The sequence below is a fragment of the Triturus cristatus genome, chromosome 1_1 (genome assembly GCF_964204655.1).
Source record: "Triturus cristatus chromosome 1_1, aTriCri1.1, whole genome shotgun sequence".
NCBI classification, from domain to species: Eukaryota; Metazoa; Chordata; class Amphibia; order Caudata; family Salamandridae; genus Triturus; species Triturus cristatus.
In genome coordinates this window covers 453,292,135-453,309,767 of record NC_140579.1, presented here as the reverse complement: position 1 = coordinate 453,309,767, position 17,633 = coordinate 453,292,135, and positions in this window count along the sequence as shown.

Below are 17,633 nucleotides of genomic sequence, written 5' to 3'. Positions count from 1 at the left end.
GAGCTCATCGCTCTGACACAAGCCTGTATTCAAGCCACAAATAAAAAAGTCAACATATACACTGATTCACGTTATGCATTCGGAGTTGTACATGACTTCGGCGTGCTGTGGCGAGAGAGAGGTTATTTAACTTCTCACGGTGCCCACATTCAGCACGGACCCCTCATTCATGCCTTATTAGATGCAATACATCTACCCACTGCAATATCAATTATGAAATGTAAAGCTCATACGAAAGTTACTGATATCATTTCTCAAGGCAATGATCTAGCTGACAGAACAGCTAAACAGACTGCTCAAACTCAAACATCCGACATGACAAAGACAATAGTCCCGACGCCAGCACATTGCATGATGGTTAAGGATCCCGCTCTTGACGTAATTGACATACAGACACATGCTACTCCAGACGAAATAAAGAAATGGACTGAATTAGGAGGGATCCAAACGGATCAAGGATGGATGACAAAGGAAAAATCTGTGTGGTTCCTCCCTGATTCAATGGTCCAAGTGGTTATTAACACTGTACATAGTCCAGCACATCTAGGAGAAAAAGCTATGCTAGACAGCATTCAACACATTTGGTTCAACAAGCATTTACGAGCAGCAGCTAAACAAAAAGTCCGTACCTGTATGATCTGTTGTCAGTTTAACCCAGGAAAAAGCATTCCCGTAGAACAGGGTGGATTTCAGCCTCCTGATCACCCTTTTGAAATCCTCCAGATGGATTATATCCAGATGGAACGATGTCGAGGATTCAAATATGTTCTCGTAGTTGTCTGTGCTCTTTCCCATTGGACAGAGGCATACCCGGTTTCAGATTACACTGCCCCGACTACTGCCAAACAGTTAGTTCGAGAATTCTTCCCACGATACGGTTTACCACGTGTTGTCTACTCAGATAACGGCCAGCCGTTCTCATCCGAACTAATGAAACACGTTTCACTTTTGTTAGGTTATCAGTGGAAGTTTCACTGTGTCCGACACCCCGAGGCAGCAGGTCTCGTGGAAAGACATAATCAAACTCTGAAAATTAGATTGTCCAAAATATGCAGGGAGAAAGGTGTCGACTGGGTAGTAGCGTTACCAGTTGCACTCTTTTACATGAGAATGGTAGCACACTCTCGAACAGGGCTATCCCCTTATGAAGTGATCTTCGGTAGACCACCAAATATGTGGGGGACGCCTATACCACGCAAAATAACTGATATTGACTGTAATATGCTGACAGATTACTTGGCTTCCTTGATGTCTGCACTACAATCTTGTCGTTCACAGGTAGCTGCAGCTTTTCCCGACAACACTGAGGTGAAACCCCATGACGTAATTCCAGGAGACCTGGTCTTAGTGAGGAACTTTGATCGGAAGTCTCAGCTGGACCCTAGGTGGAGGTCGCCTCAGCTCGTGTTATTAACGACGAGGACAGCCGTGAAGATCGAGGGTCGAAAAGGCTGGGTACATTCAAGTCATATCAAGAAATTTCATGGACTACCATCGGATGTAAATACCACACCTCGTGTGTCTTCACCCATTGACTCAAAACTTCCTTTGGTTGAATCAAGTAATCACGAACAATATAAACTGAAACTCAGGTCTAACCAGTCAGGCAATTTGATTGTTTAAGTCCTCTCCAAGGTGAAGCGGTTGAATTTGTCTCTGACATGTATCCCTTAGACCTGAATAGAGAAAAAACCCGAAAAATGTTGAAACGACATGCATACTGTAAATCACTGCGTAGTCATTGCACAGTGACGTTATTAATTTTGTTTTTCTTAAGTCTTTTAATAATTACTGCAAGTATATTGTTGCACATATGTTATCCTATTTCTAGACATGTTTATAATGTTACTGCTGAACATTCTTTTAGTGAATTACCTCCGCATGAATTGTCATATAGATTTGCGCTGCGCAATAACACTTTTATTAGTATGTTACATCATTCCCATCAGGTTAGCAATGCTACAAATTGTTGGATATTTGGCCGACTCCCTCCCTATCAGAATTATAAAGGAATTCTACCTCTCTTTCCCTACCCGTTCACACACAACGGCTCCTGTGGAACATGGTTTAGTTTAATTAATTCCCAAGATTCGAATTCTGCAGTTTATCAAGACAACTGGGTATGGGGAAATTTGAACTTAGTTTTACTTAAAGTCTGCCACCCCAACAAGGAGGGACTTCCCAAAAGAACAGGAACTGATCTAGAAAATGAAGAAAATGGATTAGGTAATTTTACGCTTAATCTTATGATCCTAAATGTCGAATCCGAAGCTACTCCAATTTTGCCCGCCATGTCAGTATTTCGAGTAAAAGGTGAATTATGTGTAAGAAAGAATGGTTCCATACATATGGGCCATAGTAGATGCACCACTGTAATAGAATTTAGTGATCAAGGCAAGTCGACATTTAGAGCTTACCGCCATTCCTATTTTATATGTGGTCAGACCGCATATATACGCCTACCTCTAGATTGGGATGGTACCTGTTATATAGCATTCCTTTTGCCACCTGTTTTCCTAGCTCCTCCTGATTATCACAGAAATACTCAGTTAGTACACAATAGAGAAAGGAGAGATCTCCCAATAGTCGATTACACTGAAACAGCATGGGAAAAATACACAGATTTCAATAAAGGTCTCTTTCCCTATATAGGTACCGTTACTAATAGTAAGCTGATACGTAGATTAACTAGAACCCTTGAAGCAGTAGTGAATGAAACTATTTCCGCCTTAGGCAATTTAACAGAAGAGCAGTCTGCTATGCGGATTGTTGTGCTTCAAAATCGTCTTGTCCTTGACGTCATCCTGGCCGATAGGGGCGGAGCTTGTAGGGTCATCGGATCAAGTTGTTGCATTTTCATACCAGAAAATTCGCCATCTGTATATAAAGCCATAACCCGCCTTCATAAGATTGTAAGCCAGATACACCAGAATCCAGGCACCTGGACTTGGTCCGGTTGGTTTTGGAGTGTATTATCTACCTTTGGATGGAAGGTCCTATCCTTCCTAGCTATTGGCTTTCTCATACTATTCAGTTGCTGTCTATGTCTACAATGTGGACCAGCGATCTGTGGTCTGTGTGCCACATCGTGTATTCCACCACCAAGATTTCATTCATCCCGGAAGAAGAAAAAAGAAGAACAAATTATGCTATATGAACAGATCAACGGATTGATGAAGATTGATATCTCTTAACGGGCAAGTAGGGGACAAGGAGGGAATGTGGAAATATGGATTTTTCTGATCAGTTATGTCCCCTATCTTGGACCCCAACGGTTCCATGTATAAATCACAAGTACATGTATGTTCCCTCCAGTTCCAGTTATGAAGACGCAAATACATGTGCGTCCACCGTTAACATGTCCTCTTTCAGATCCGCCATGAATGGGCCGGATATTCCATTCCTAAGTACGAAAGGCCACCGGCTTTATATGGTTCACTTATGCCATTTTACAGTTCAGGCGAGTAGGCCCTGATTCTGCCATCAAGCTTTTCCTGCCTTCTGCCTCTGAGAGCTCCAGTCTGAGCCTGCATCTGTATCCATGAACTTTGTCCTCATTCTCTGCGCGGCTCACGGTGCCTGACGTCAGCTCGCTGCCTGCCAAAAACTGTATTTCACCTTCGAAATTATCTGCTCCGCTCCCTGCCCAACGCATTCCTGTCTAGTAGTTTAAGTAAACAGTCTTCCAGCTACCAAGCAAAGGCCCGGCTTCTCTGTCTTTATGCAAGTAATTCATAGCCCTATTATTATGGAAGACTTTTGCCCTCGCATCTAGTGTAGACACTTAGACGCTTGTACACGCACTAACAGTCAGTATAGTCAGTATAGAATAAGATTCTACTCTAAGAGACCTCTCTTTTGGATAACATAGTTCTTTAAACATAGGATGTTAGATATGATTTGGGATAAGGTTGACTTGACCCTCCAGACATCTGTCGCCACATGTAGAGTTAAATGTCAAATCCCCTTCACCCCCTAGTCGCACGTCAATCATACGTCATGCTGCTGCGCGCGCATTTCTGCCAAGTATTTCTGCTGACATTGCGAAATTCTTTCATGGAGCCACCCTATTATGACATCATACCTGATGACGTTCTTTAGTTACACCCAGTTACGCCCACTTTGGCTACGCATGTATGTTTTATCTACACTATCAATTGTTACGCCTCTTGCATTTGCTTCAATGTAATGCCTATTGTATAAAAGTGATTACTTATCAATAAAGTATGTACTTCACTTCCTGAACCTCCGTGGTGATGGAACCTGGAGTCAACGATTTCGAATCGTCCATTGGAATAAAGCCCATTCCGAACCTCTAATGTCACGGATTTTGCCTCTTATTTTACTGAGCTATATTTATTATTTTTCTGTATCAAATTAAGTCCCGGTAATTAAATTATTTACCACACCTGTCACAGGGGCAGGGCATCCAGACAACAACAATATGCACTGACTCACATTCCTAGCTCAGGGGTAAAGCTGACGCTGCAGATGACCGGCGCACTTGCCCACCCCATGCAAACAACACGTCCAGGACCCAGAAGACCCCACATCATGCAAATCATTCATATGAGTCTCAGCAAACACAAATACATGTGCATTAACACATCACAGTCTGCCATGCATGTAACCCAGCTGCATGAGGGACACAGTTGCATACACCATTGTGCGCTGTCAGATGATCACATACCTATATGTCACACAGGTCTTGTCTCCCACACTCACATTGCAGATGTCATGCTGACCCTCTAAATCATGGACACCCCAGTTGTACGTAGGTACAAGCCACACCCTAATGACACAGAGGCAGACACCTGAGGGCACATGTCACTAAGCACAACCTGCAATTTCATACACAGGATTGGGATTACAGAGTGTTTCTGAATGCCCTTGAGGGGGCATGACTGGGCAGGACTAAGTGAAACAGTGTTTTGCCCCGGACATTAGTCAGGTGGCTAAACAATTGTGACATACTTGATATACATACTCCTGATGCCCAAAAATTGCAGTCCCCTGCTGCATGGTTTTGTTTGGAATACCCCAGAAACATATTGCGAGTCAGATCAGCAATTGGTACACATCTCAAGGGCACACACAGTTCACATGTCAGATCTTAGGCATTGTGTAAACAATTGACCCACCCATGAAACACATAACAGAGTCACGGGAACTGATGCTGACTGGTACCTGAAGCATAGCTGACTGCAGGGAAACAGTGCCCTAGTGGCACAAGCAACAGACTGTAGGGGCCACACCTGTGGAACAGATGAGGAGGGTGCATCACACAAATGAGGGACCTGATTTTGGGACTACAAGACCTACGTAATGTGGAAGTATGACCAGGACAAAAGACTGCTATTTGCATGTCAGACATAGTACACAGTTCAGGCATGGACTTACCCCCTTCCTGCTGCTGTCTGGCCTTCAGCTGCCTATCCAGGTCCGGGAAGACCACCGCCAGTATCCGGAGCATGTGGGGAGTCAGGGTCCGGTGTCCGCCCCTCCTGCGTGGAGGTGACAGCTTCAGCTGGACTCTAGCTATCCTCCGGGTCCAACCCCAAAGGTCCTGCCACCTCTTCTAGCAGTTTGGCGTTTGTAGACCCCCACAGAACGAACAGCCCAGGCGATGGTCAGCCAGATCTCCTGCTTCTGGTGGGCATCAACCTGTGAGGATGACAAAGTGAAAAGTACATTAACACACATGCCCCAGATTTGTGCAGCACACAATTGGACATACATGTCATCATCACAAAGGGAAATAAATTACACAGGTAGTGCAACCATGGGGAATGAAAACTCACATGCATGTCTGACATGTTAACAATGCTTGGATAGTTTAAGCTTGCAATAATGCACTTTAGCAGCAGGAAAACTATTCATTACATGTACCTACACACTTTGGTGGATGAAAGTAGTCAGCGAGAATGCTTGCCACTGGTGCACACACTGCTTGTACTGCTAGTCAGACAACATGCATAATTAGGAAGGCAGTGGACAGCACACTCACCTGCTCCCCTGGTGTCCCATAGAGCTTTCTGTACTCTGGAAGGAGCCCGTCCAGCAGGGCCTGGTTCTCCTCCTCAGTGAAGGCTGGGGCCCTCTCCAGCATATGTGCCATAGCAGGAGCCAGAGGATGCATAGACAGCAGCAGTGGTAGCAGGGATGTGGCCCAGTAGCATGTAGTGCAGGCAAGTGAGCTCCCTGGGGTCCAGCCAGCCTTATATCTGTGCTGCAGAGGCAGACTCTGTGCCATGTGTCCCAAGTGACAGGTCCAACACAGTTGCATTCTATGAATCTGGCCAATCCATTCATAAGTACGACTCGTACACGCCTTCCACATCGTTCAAATCTTCACCTTCATGGAACACTTGAAATTGCAACATTGTTGTAGGCATCCAACTGAATTTCCAGTGCACAACTCGTACAAGTTTTGAATCCGAATCCGTCTCCATGACAGTCCTGAGCCAATGGGTGCGCCCGGCACGTTCAACTGACTGTACAATGCGTATTTTGAACATACACATGCACCCGTCTCCATACGATTCAATGGCCAAGGCGTACGCCTGTCTCGGACCATGCCTGTCCGACGCGTATGCATGATAGTCACCCCCGTCGGACCTCATTGGATTCAATGACAAAGCTTTTGCACGGCTCGGACATGACCCATGCAATGCGTACGCATTGTCACCCGCGTCGGACCCCATTGCATTCAATGACAAAGCGTACGCACGGCTCGGACATGAACCGTGCAATGCGTATGCATTGTCACCCGCGTCGGACCTCATTGGATTCAATGACAAAGCGTACACACGGCTCGGTCATGAACCGTGCAATGCGTACGCATTGTCACCCGTGTCGGACCTCATTGGATTCAATGACAAAGCATACGCACGGCTCGGTCATGAACCGTGCAATGCTTACGCATTGTCACCCGCGTCGGACCTCATTATTGTGACTATTATACGGATGCAACACCCATATACTGGCCATGGACACCAGCACACACCTGCCCCATTATAGCATTGGCCATACAGTATCCCATGGCATGTAAGGCTGCATTCCCTGGGTGTTTGAAGGGGCCACAGCTTTTTTTTTGTCTGGCACTTTGTGCAGCCACTCCCAGGCTGTTATCTTGTACATGGGAGCAGAGTCTTTTGTGTGTTGTGCACATTACCACTGTGATGTACAATTGGACAGTAATGGGCAAGAGTGAAGGCCACAGTGTCAGGTTGGATATGTTTAAGACATGTCACATACACCCTGAGTCCTGGGAGTGATGGCATGTACGTCACAGTGAGACCTGTAGCCCCAATACTGATGTGCACCCACAGTCTGTGTGCATGTTGTGTCTCAGATGTGTCTGATCACATGTTCCCAATGGGTGACAGTCTCCACATCCATGTGGTATATGCATCAAGCTTGATGGGGTGTGTGTCTAAGAGACTTACATGTAGGGTTGGCAGGAACAACAGTGGCCACTACCTGTGGGACTTAGGCTTGCCTTGTGGTGTGTACGTGCTACACCATGTCCATTGCTGTATTGATGTGGCAATACAGGGTGCCTGGGTTTCTGCATGGCAAAGATCTGTGATGCCTGGGAGACATGAGTCCTCATTTGTCACTGGGGTGGGTTTTTTGAACGTTGCAGCAGCACATAGGTTGGGTGACGCAGCCAGATGATTAGCCCATTGCACTACATGGCACTCATGTGGACATGTGGAATTGAGATGTGAGGTGGTGGTCTCGTAGGTGACATATGTGTCCATGACCAACAGCACACACGTCAGTACATTGTGTAATGTCATGAACTAGCATGTGATAGTGATGGTGCTCATGGGCACATGGGTGGATGTACTGACAATCTTCCTTCGTGCATCCCTGTACTGCAGGGCACCGTCTGTCCATCGTCCGTTCCCAGACCTTGCAACCATACTGGAATGCGACAGCATCAGACGGTACCGCTTCACCAGGCCACTGATTGAGGAGTTGGCGGAGCAGTTGGCGCCACATCTGCTACCTGGCCGGACATACCCTACAGCACTGACCCCAGAGGTGAAGGTGATGGCAGCCCTGCACTTCTTTGCTACCGGTACCTTCCAGTACACTGTGGCTACTGCTGGTGGTATGTCGCAAACGATGTTTAGTCGTGTGCTATGCGATGTCTTTGGAGGGGATGTTGCAATTCCTCGACCTGTATATCAAGTTCCCGAGCCAAGATGAACTCTCTGAAATTAAGGATGCCTTTTATACACTGGGGAGGATGCCAAACGTCATTGGATCCATTGACGAGACACATGTTGCCTTGATACCACCACAGGCACATGAGCAAGCATACTGGAATAGGAAGCACTACCATTCGATCAATGCTCTGGTGGTCTGTCTTGCTGACATGTTGATCACACATGTGTGTGCACGGTTCCCTGGTTCAGCGCACGATGCCTACATTATGAGGAGTAGTCACATTGCAACGCTGATGTCACAGATGCCAGACCAACGTGCCTGGCTTGTCGGTGTGTACTGACTGTTTCTCATTGTGTGTGTTTGTCAGTGTTGTATTCCGCACTCCTACAAAACTCAGCTACTTGTTCATTTTTGTGTGTGTAGGTGACTGTGGATACCCCAACATGCTGTTGTTGCTGACACCCCTCAGGAACCCTGTGACACTAGCCGAGCTGCGCTACAATGAGGCACATGGCCGGAGCAGGAGGGTGATTGAGCGGACATTTGGCCTCCTGAAAAGCCGCTTTCGCTGCCTGGACAAGACCGGAGGGGCCCTCCCATATGAGCCTGCAAAGGTGTGCAAAATAATACTGGTCTGCTGCATGCTACACAAGGATGACGATGACGATGACCAATGTCCGGCACCTGTGGAGGATCCCGGCCTGGGCAAAGATGCCAGTGATGATGAAGATGATGGTGACGTCCGCTCCCAGCTCATCAACAACTTCTTCACCTGAATGTGAGTTTTCAGTATTGTTATGTGAATGTATGGAGGGAGCCTGGAATGTGTTGAGCCAGCTCTGTTGCTGTCTGAGTGTGTCTGTGTGCCACTTGAATGGATGCGTGCTGTGATGTGTCTATTCAGGTGGTGTGTACTTCACAATAGGGTAGTACTGCTAACTAGTGTTTGTGTAGGTGTTTTGCAACATGTTTTGTGCATGTGTATTGCATTTCTCTCCTGTTCTTCTGTGCTTTTGACTGTATCTTGTCTGTCCTTCCCAGGGTCCTTTGCTGTTGTGTGGTCAACACTGACCCCCAACACCCAGAAGCCAACACCAGTGTGAAAGTTGACAATTCCCATCAACTGATGTACCACACATCCCTGGACTTCCATTCTCCAACACATTGTGAGCGTGTGTCCACTGTTACGTAGAATTACCGTGCAACTGGTGTGGAATAAACGTGTTGCTGATGTGTAATGAACCTGTGCTACGCTTTGTTATGTGCGTTGTCTGTCTTCCCACATCTGAGTGACATCTGCTTAACTCACCTGTGGACTTGTTACCACTGACTGGGCTTGGTGTTGTGTCTGTGCATGCAATGTGTTTAAGGTTAACATCATTGTGTGTGATGAGTAACATGGCCATGGTGAGTATGTTTTGTGTTGCCATAGTGGTGTATCTCCCTCACATGTGTCACATCCCCATGACTCACCTTACGTAGGTCACATTTTGCAGTATTTGGCATGCACTGTGTTGTGTAACAGATCGACATTTCCCTGAACATGACAAGTTGGAATCACAACAGAGGCAAGTATGGTGTACTGGTGAGTTTATTTACAAACATTTGTGAGTGAAGTGCACAGGATTGTGGGTGCTGTACAGTGGTTTGGGAATCCAAAGTTCACATTGGAGTTGGAAGTGCTGGTAGATGAAATATCCAGAGTAAAGTCCACAGTCGTCTGCTACATTGGCCCAACAGGAACCCTCCATGTAATGTGGGCAAGTTGTGTGCGATTGGAAAAGGTGAATGGGTTGCGCACAAAGAACATTGTCCAGAACAGGTTTGGAGGCCCTGGGGGATATGCTGGGACATCTACCTCTCACATGTCCTTCTTCGGATGACCTCTCTTCTTCCGGGGGGGGGGATCCTCGTGTTCAGGCCTCTGCGGTGCAGGGGACTCTCCGCCAGAGTCCTCCACCCTCCCTGTGGCACTGGCAGATGGTGTTGCGACAGATGTTGTGGGCACACAGGGGGGTGTGGACAGGTTTGTGTTGATCTGGCGGAGGCATTGTAGTATGTCCCGATGCACCACAGTGATGTCATCCCACTTGGCCTCTATGCGGGCATGGTGGGCGACCTGCTCGTGTTGCATGTCCTTGAGGATCCCCACTACCTGGCCAAATCCTCCGGTGCTATCCTTCCTGGTACGCATCTAAGATGCATGCCAGTTGGGGTTCATCATGCAGTCCAGACCCCTCTGCAAGGCATGCCCTGTGCCTCCCACCCCTCCCAGCACCCCTCTCCACACGGGCAGGACCAGCGGCGGTACGCACAGGTGACACTGGGACCCCTTGGGTGGTGTTGCTGGTGGTGTTGGCTGTAGCTTCCGGGGGGGTCCTGTGTCCCTGTGCTGTGGGTGTTTATTGACCTTGGTCTGTCTGTGTTGGCGGGGGTGCCCTGTCAATGTCCAGATGCTGGAGGCGTGGATACAGGGGAGGCAGATGTTGCTGCTGCTGGTGCTGCATGATGGCTAACACCGGAGGGGCCAGGGTGGTCGTCGTCATCCGAAGAGGACAGTCAGAGAGTCAGACCAGAGAGCTCAGTGTCCGCCAGAGTCTGGGACTGGGTATCCTCATCATTTGGTGCTGGGTGCCCAGCACGACCTGTGTTTGGAAGAGACACACAATGTGATTTATGTTTCTACATGCATTGTTGGTTCACAAACATGACATTTTCTACTTTTCAAACAGATGCCTGTACACTGCTTTTTCCCAGCTTGTCACAGACAGAGTTTGATATTGTTGTTGGCCATTTGCCAGCATGGCCTTGTGCTCCCCACAACAGAGCCCAGTGCCAGACATCTTGTCGGTCCCTTCCCACTCCCTGTGAGGCGAGTATGGTTCAGTTTGATCTTGCTGGGCCATGTGGGTGGGTGTAGGTTGTCTGTGTCTGCGACTCCCATCATACTGTTGGCTACACCCCCCTTCCCAGCATGCCCATACTTCCTCCCTCTTGACTCTGCTTCCCTGTGAGGGGGTGTGACAGCAATGGCAAGATGGCTGACTGTGAAGTCCTGATGTTTGTGGTTGGCCATTTTACAGCATGGCCTTGTGCTCCCCACAACAGAGCCCAGTGTCAGACATCTTGTCAGTCCCTTCCCACTCCCTGTGAGACGAGTATGGTTCAGTTTGCTCTTGCTGGGCCATGTGGGTGGGTGTAGGTTGTCTGTGACAGCGACTCCCATCAGACTATTGGCTACACACCCCTTCCCAGCATGCCCGTGCTTCCTCCCTCTTGACTCTGCTTCCCTGTGAGGGGGTGTGACAGCAATGGCAAGATGGTTGACTGTGAAATTCTGGTGTTTGTTTGGCTACAAGTCCCAAGTGAGTCCCTGTGCTTCACACAGCAGCACCCAGTACGGGGTATCTTTTGCTGATATTTCAATGAGGTGTGTGTCAATGCATTGTACCCGGTGAGTTGTGTGGAGTTTGTGTTGGGAGTGTGTCTCCCCATGCTGAGTAGTATGGTCAGGGCTCTCAGTCCTCCTACCCATCATGAAACGTGCTTCCATTGTAGGGTGTGCAAGTTGTCTTTCAGGATGTCAGTCAGTGGTGTCCTGCTTCTGATTTGCACACAAGCCCTAGCAGGGCCTTGTGCTCCCCACAGCAGGACACAGTGTCAGCCATCTTGTCAGTAATTTTCCACTCCCTGTGATGTGGGCATGTTTCAGAGGGGTCTTGATGGGCCAATCTGGAGGGGGGGGGGCATTATCTGTGACTACAGGCCCCATCATGCTTTTGGCTACACTCACTTGACCTGCATCCCCACTATTCCTTCCTGACAGTCAGCTGCACTGTGAGGTGGTGTGTTTGTGGTGGCAAACTGTCTGGCTGGGTGTATTTGGCTTAGTGCCACTGGCTTGCTCTATTTGTTTGTAGGTTGGTGCATGTCATGACACAGTCCCCAGTCACTATGAGATAGCAGGTATTGTGTTTGTGTGACTGGCATACACATCTTGGGTTGCTTATTTATTGGTTAGTGTAGCTTTGCTTGCGGTGCATGGTTTCACTGTCCCCTTGCCACACAATCTTAGGTATGTTGTTTGTGTACTTACCAGGCTCTGGGATGTCTGTTAGGCAATGGACGCTCTCTGGTGGTAGGATGTCCCGCATCTTCTCCTCCCAGGTCCTGAAGTAGACTGGTTTGGCAGGAGGGCCACCGCCGGTGCGCTGACTCAAGGCGTGATGTTTCTCAATTCGTTTTTTGACCCTCCTGCGCACGTCATACCACCAGTTCTGGATATTGTCCTTTGTGCGCATCGTTGGTGCTTGTGCATTCACCTTGTCCACAATTCTCGCCCACATCTTGGTTTTCTGTGAGATGTGGCTCTACTCTGATGATCTCGTTTGGTGTTGGTTTTGCTGTGTGTATGTGTGTTTGCCGTTTTTTGCATTAGCTAGCTCACAGTGCCGCTAGTGTCTACTCTTACTGGGGAGAGATTAGTTTCTGGCAACCTTAGATCATGACAACCCAGATCCCTCAAGATTGTGGAAACAATGTACTACTTTTCGCTCAGTTACTCGTGCTCGTTTAGTTGATCTCCAGAGATACACAGAATAAACAGTCTGGGCATTTCAATAAAGGCTTATTGAACAGTTGTTATTTTTGTGTAAAATATATGAGTTCCAACAACCATTAGACAGTAGCAGAGATATATGATTAGCAGTACTATAAATATAAAAGGATAGTGCAGTTCTACCATCTTGTAATAAGCATGAATAAATACATGACTATAAAATGCATGATAAAAGTGTGCGTACTCCTACTGTGCCTATTTAGATGTACCTAAGTGTACCTAGCATATGAGTAGGTGTGGAAGCCAAGAATCCCTCTAGGATTTTGTCGAATCCCATTACCTGAATTGTGAGAATGTCAGAGCCCTTCTTGGTCTCGAGTTGGACACCCGGCAAGGGATGTTCAGACCACTGTCAGCTGGAGCGTCTGCATGCAGGAGCCTCAGCATCTCTTGTCAGTGTGTCGGCCTGGAAGTCTCTGTTCCCTCTAACTACTGATAGTAGGAGGTGCTGTATTTATACAGAAAAGTATATAGAGAACCTTTGTCCCTAGTTCTTGTGTCAGCCATTGTTGGGCACGAGGATGACGTAGGAGATGAACCTTGTGCGTAGATATTAGGAAGGTGGTGTATAGCCCCTGCCTGGTTTCCAAGTAGCCTCATGAATATTCATTCATGCAGTGTCAGTCTAAAGATGAAGTCATAGAACAATATTGTTCAGGAAAAACCCTCCTTCTGCACCCAGGCCTAGAACTAGGTAAAAGGTTCAGTCCATAAAAAGCGTTCAATCCTTAAAAGTCTTGTTACTGTGTAATGTAGGGGAGGTGATGTAGGTGAAAGGGTATGATGTTCCCTGGGCCAATATTAAGGTACCTAGGGGAAACATAACATTCTTGGGGGGATCAGCTTCCTCACTGCCAGAAAGCACAGAGTGATTTTCAGTGTATAGAGAGGGTCGTATGTGTTTAATCTCCTGCAGCCAGCTGCACACAAAGTCAGGGACGGGGACTCAGGAAGCGTGTCTGAAAGCTAATTAATTTCTTGCTAATCCATTAGGGTGGAGAGCAAACTGCAGAAGGCCTCCTTGGGGGGCTGTACAGTGCCTCATCTTTCCCATTGCACCCTCATGCCTGGAGCTTGCCGTAAGTGCAGTGTGCTGCACCGCGAAGTGTTTTGTGTAGTACAGTGGTGTAGTACTGTGTGAACACTGGTGTATCTCCAGCATTGTTGTATGTATGGTTTGTGTGCTATATTGTTGAGTGTCAATGTGTGGTGTGTGTGAGACAACACTGTGTGGTATAGGCCTCCACTGATGTCTGTTGACTGCATCATCGCTGTGTGCAAGGTGTTTGCTTGTGTGTGGGAGACAACACTGTGTGCCATTGGTAGCCATGCCTCACACTGTGTGCCTCTCACTTTGAAATCAGTGAAAGAAAAGTAAATAGGCACCCTCAGAAGAAAGAGCCTGACTTTTAAGTTTTGAAAATGTTTTTAAATCACAGCAAATGTTACGAGATAAGAGCAAGATTTACAGGCCTGTTTACAGAAACTGAGGCTTTGGAAGGATACTGTAAATAAGGTTTGGGCAACAAGATGGACCCTCATTCCCACTCCTGCTAAGGCTAGGCTTCACATCAGGGGGCCGATTCCGATGGCCGGTTGGACAGCTGTCCGTAGCCTTACCGTGGGACCGACACGTACCCGGAGCCGGTCCGTCCTGTAGAGTAAGTACGATGCGCATAACTGCCAAAAACACGACCGACACGTAGTCTGTGAATCAAGCCCCATTCTCCATCCGAGCTAAAGAGGAACCGAGTCGCCCGGAAGCAGTATACATAGCAGTTTCCGTCATGACAAGTACGATGCGTACTTCCTACGTGCCGGACTGGTCATCACATACGGCACGTCACAGCATCCGGAAAACAAGCATATCAGCTACGATTCGTGCCACAAATCAATACACGGCTAAGAGACGGACCAGCTTGCAGTGAGTACGAGACGGAGCAACAAGCAGCGTGTACGACACAAACACATCATGAATCCCATCGCGCAGGTCATACCAGTACTCTACATCTATGACCGGATCAGGGACCGACGCCGATGGCGCAGGCGGTAAGTCAGACACCTACAACACCAACAACCGACACGTACACGCAAAATGGCACACACACACAGGGGATTCACATCCTGGCCACTAACAACAGCCCACCATAGGGCTTGCATGGCCAGCATCACTAACACCCCCACCCATAGGGGGCCTGATGCCCATCACAACTGCCACCCCATCCATAGGGACTATGTTGCCCATCACCCCTGCCACCCTCACTCACAGGGCTTATGTTTCCCATTACCCCTGCCACCCCCAATCACAGGGCTTATGTTGCCCATCACCACTGCCACCCCCACTCACAGGGGACCTGTTGCCCATCACTACTGCCACCCCCACCCATAGGGACTATGTTGCCCATCACCCCTGCCTCCCTCACTCACAGGGCTTATGTTGCCTATCACCCCTGCCACCCCTACTCACAGGGCTTATGTAGCCCATCACCCCTGCCACCCACACCCACAGGGACTATGTTGCCCATCACCCCTGCAACCCACACCCATAGTGCTTATGTTGCCCATCACCCCTGCCACCCCCACTCACAGGGGACCTGTTGCCCACCACTACTGCCACCCCACCCATAGGGACTATGTTGCCCATCACCCCTGCCACCCCCACTCACAGGGCTTATGTTGCCCATCACCCCTGCCACCCCCCCTCACAGGGGACCTGTTGCCCACCAACCCTGCCACCCCCACTCACAGGGCTTATGTTGCCCATCACCCCTGCCACCCACACCCATAGTGCTTATGTTGCCCATCACCCCTGCCACCCACACCCATAGTGCTTATGTTGCCCATCACCCCTGCCCCCCCACTCACAGGGGACCTGTTGCCCATCACCCCTGCCACCCCCACTCACAGGGGACCTGTTGCCCATCACTACTGCCACCCCCACCCATAGGGACTATGTTGCCCATCACCCCTGCCACCCCCACTCACAGGGCTTATGTTGCCCATCACCCCTGCCACCCCCACTCACAGGGGACCTGTTGCCCACCACCCCTGCCATCCCCACTCACAGGGCTTATGTTGCCCATCACCCCTGCCACCCAAACCCATAGTGCTTATGTTGCCCATCACCCCTGCCACCCCCACTCACAGGGGACCTGTTGCCCATCACCCCTGCCACCCCCACTCACAGGGGACCTGTTGCCCATCACTATTGCCACCCCTACCCATAGGGACTATGTTGCTCATCACCCCTCCCACCCCCAGTCACAGGGCTTATGTTGCCCCTCACCCCTGCCACCCCCACTCACAGGGCTTATGTTGCCCATCACCCCTGCCACCCCCACTCACAGGGCTTATGTGGCCCATCACCCCTGCCACCCCCACTCACAGGGGACCTGTTGCCCATCACTACTGCCACCCCCACCCATAGGGACTATGTTGCCCATCACCCCTGCCACCCCCACTCACAGGGCGTATGTTGCCCATCACCCCTGTCACCCCCACTCACAGGGGACCTGTTGCCCATCACCCCTGCCACCCCCACTCACAGGGCTTATGTTGCCCATCACCCCTGCCACCCACCCCCATAGTGCTTATGTTGCCCATCACCCCTGCCACCCACACTCACAGGGGAACGGTTGCCCATCACCCCTGCCACTCCCACTCACAAGGGACCTGTTGCCCATCACTACTGCCACCCCCACCCATAGGGACTATGTTGCTCATCACCCCTGCCACCCCCAGTCACAGGGCTCATGTTGCCATCACCCCTGCCACCCCCACTCACAGGGCTTATGTTGCCCATCACCCCTGCCACCCCCACTCACAGGGAACCTGTTGCCCATCACTACTGCCACCCCCACCCATAGGGACTATGTTACCCATCACCCATGCCACCCCCACTCACAGGGCTTATGTTGCCCAACACCCCTGTCACCCCCACTCACAGGGGACCTGTTGCCCATCACCCCTGCCACCCCCACTCACAGGGGACCTGTTGCCCATCACCACTGCCACCCCCACTCACAGGGCTTATGATGCCCATCACCCCTGCCACCCACACCCATAGTGCTTATGTTGCCCATCACCCCTGCCACCCACACTCACAGGGGACCTGTTGCCCATCACCCCTGCCACCCCCACTCACAGGGGACCTGTTGCCCATCACTACTGCCACCCCCACCCATAGGGTCTATGTTGCCCATCACCCCTGCCACCCACACCCATAGGATGGGTGATGCGCAACACATCCAGCATACACAAACATCAGGTATTTCCGCAAAATACATCCTCCATGACAGTGTGTAGTCTGTGACAAATGCCCACAACAGTGATTATGGCTACGAGCATACAAAGTAAGTAACAGCACATGTGTAACCAACACATGAGTGTGACATACACAAGGCAAGCATCACCATAGCACTGTGTCAATGTAAAAAGAACACCCCCTCACTGTGTAAAGCAGAAGTTAAGTGGGGGCTCACAAAATGCAGCAGATGTGGAGCATTGTGGTGATGGGGACCAAACCCCCCTCATCACATTGACCAAAAGGTAAGTGTCATCATGGTCAAAGCTGTAAATACCAACAGCATGTATGATCCCTGCTCCCAACACATCAAACACTTCTGGGGCAAACTAGTGGTTGTGTCCCATACACACAGAGATGTGGTGAGGCTAACAGTGCAGTGAAAACATAACACTCTCGGCCATGTGCAGACAAGCACCACACATGGGGGCTGACAATGCACACAGCGTACAATGACACAACAGCAGAAGTGAGCATCACCAAGCATGCACACATCTCGAAAAAAGACACACCAATCAAAACAACATGTGT